The sequence below is a fragment of the Rhinopithecus bieti genome, unplaced genomic scaffold, assembly GCF_001698545.2.
Source record: "Rhinopithecus bieti isolate Rb0 unplaced genomic scaffold, ASM169854v2 scaffold_9005, whole genome shotgun sequence".
In the NCBI taxonomy this organism is placed as follows: Eukaryota; Metazoa; Chordata; class Mammalia; order Primates; family Cercopithecidae; genus Rhinopithecus; species Rhinopithecus bieti.
The window spans coordinates 1-2,750 of NW_016845692.1; the positions used below are offsets into that span (position 1 = coordinate 1).

General features: G+C 40.3%; 1 pseudogene; it reads right to left on the reverse strand.

The window, feature by feature from the left end:
- Positions 1–22: 22 nt before the first annotated feature.
- LOC108525141 (ribonuclease H2 subunit C pseudogene) lies at positions 23–2,642 on the reverse strand (annotated as a pseudogene).
- Positions 2,643–2,750: the final 108 nt, after the last annotated feature.

Genomic DNA, 2,750 nt, shown 5'->3' on the forward strand with positions numbered 1-2,750 from the left:
AAGTCCCTTAGTTTGGCAACTTTTGCTCTTGGTTAAGCCAGTTTGGATTTAACATTGACAGGACCAGCTAACTTCCTACCACTTAAGATAATAGCTTGTGGGCCTGACTGATGTAAAATATTTAACAACTGTTGAAAATAGTCATCAATGAATCTTAAAGGTCACACTCATATAAAACAATATAGCACTTTAACTTTTTATTTACTGAATTTGGGAGAAGGAAATAGTGTTCCAGAAACTGGGATCACTCAGGTGCTCAGGGAAGCATATGATTAGCCACTGATATAAAGGCCCAATATTGGAAGAACTGTTAATGCAGTTCCGTAGAGACAGTGAGTGAATTATTAGGCTGGTTGAGAGATTAAAATGTGTTGATATTATATTATACATGTAAATTAAATGCTCTCAATCTCCCTCTGCACTGTTATTTTTGCATGGAAGGATTGTTACTTCACAGGAAACCAATGCTATTTTTTTCCATTTTTTTTTAAGTGATTGAGTTTCTTTTCTGAACCCTGAGATATTTTACACATTTCATTAATTAAAGTATCAGAGACGTATATTAAGAACCTACTACATGTCACACACTATCCTAGGCGCTGTAGACAGAAAAATAATAAGTTCGTGTCTGTATTTAAATTTAGTTGACTGCCCCCCACCTAGTGAGTCTCCTCACACACCACGTCATGTGATATAAGCATCTGGGAGGTCTTTTTTGCCTTTTAAAAATATATAGATGGTTTGACATACGTATATAAGAATATAAAATTCACCACTTTATGTTTTGTGTGTAAGTGTGTGCTGTGAAGAGCTCCTTTATTGTGGTGATGGATCCAGTGGCTCCAAAGTGAAGAGCTGATTTACTGCTGTGAAGGGTTTGAGGCTTTGAATTTCAAGCCCTGGTTCTGTGTCCTTGGGCACCTGCGCGTGAATCGTTGCCGCGAGGCTTGGCCAAGTTAAGGCCCCAGGAACTTTGGCATCCGGGCCAGGGATGGCCTCCATGCCCCACAAGGTGAAGCGGCTGAAGCTGGTAGCGGTTCAGCTGAAGCGGTGGAAGCCCCGCTCTAGGGGCTCCTTTTCTTGGTCGTCATTCCCGGAACCCCGCCAGGGGTCTGGCTTCCCCAACGACACCTCCTCCTCTTCAGTCACCATCACGGATCCTGCAAGGTTGGGCGGCACCGCCACCTCCTCGCCCCATAGACTGCAGCCCCGAAACAACACTTAGAGTCCCTCGGGGCCCTGGCGTATGACTGGCGAGAAGAAGCGCCGCACAGTGGAGGGCAATCCCCCGCGACCTCGCAGGGTATCAGGTGCAATGGGGCGGGGGCGGCGTCCTGCTGTGTGACTGGGCGCAAGTGGACGCGGTACCTCTTGATAGCCGCCTCGTCGCCTCTCTCCATCCTCGCTCCTATGCGACGCGACTTTATCCCTCTTAAAGTGGACGACTTAGTAGTACCGGGGAACGAAGGAAACAAGAGTTAACCATAGCAATAACATTTTGCTTTTGAAACCCATCTTGCAACTGCCTGACTGCAAAATGTACTTACAGATTCTGCAGACAAAAATTGCTGCCACTTATTAAAAGATTTTATGGTAAAACTGACTTTTCCCCAAACCCCTGATTCAAGGACTGTTGCATAGAAACCCATGAACTCTTAAGATAACCCTTCACTACCAATTAAGATAACAGGTTGTTTAAGCAACCTAATGAGTACCAACTTTCTCTTGTTCCCTTTAAAAACTGTCTCTCAAAATAGCCGGTCACAACACAATGTCAGATGCTTCTGGAATCTGTTTCTCGATTTCCAATCCTAAGACTGCCAACAAACTCCTTATTTGTACTTCAGTTTCTGTGACTCTTTGGTTCACGATGTTGTGCAGGCATCACCTCTCTCTAGTTCCAGAGCACATTTTATCATTCCTCAAAAGAAACCATGCATCCACCAGCAGTAACTCTCCACAACCTCTTTCATCCAGTCCTTAGCAACCATTAATCTGGTTTTGGTCTCTATTTATTTGCTTTTCCTGAACATTTCATATACGTGGGATCATTCTGTATCTGGCCTCTTGCATCTGACTTTTTCACACAGTGTAACGTTTTCAAGATTCACCCATGTGGTGCCTTGTGTCAGTTTTTGCTATTTTCACATCAGATTTTGAATGGGTATGTTTTTTCTCATCTTTTAAGTGATTTTCAATTGTAGAAAATCTGTTTGTGTGTGTGACTGCAATTTAACCATTTTATTTGCTATTAAGATACACATTTTAACTTGGGTCAAACAACTATATTTGCACTTTGTATAATGAATACTAAAGTTTGTATCTTAAATACTAAACTTTATTAGATGACTAGGATACAAATTACAGTTTTCACATTTATCTTTTGAAGGAATATAGTTAATTTTTTTAAGTTTCTGATATTATTTCATTATAACATTTACTGAACAACCACATTTGGTTATATGAACTCTTTTCATATTTTACAGAATTTTAATTTTATTATCTTAGGAATTTTGGCATCACTCAGTCTTGCTGAGAGTTTATTTTTATTAATAGGTTCTGTGTACTATGCAACCTGTAGTTGTTACTCCCATTTTGCAAATATGGCATTAAAATATAATGATGAGTGGGGAGACTTTCCTCCCATTTTATTTCATCAAAGAAATCTTGTCATTTCTCATCAGACTTTAAGATTTATTGAAGAGTTATTCACTTCTTTAGTTTGGTAAATTGTGACCTTTAAATTTTGA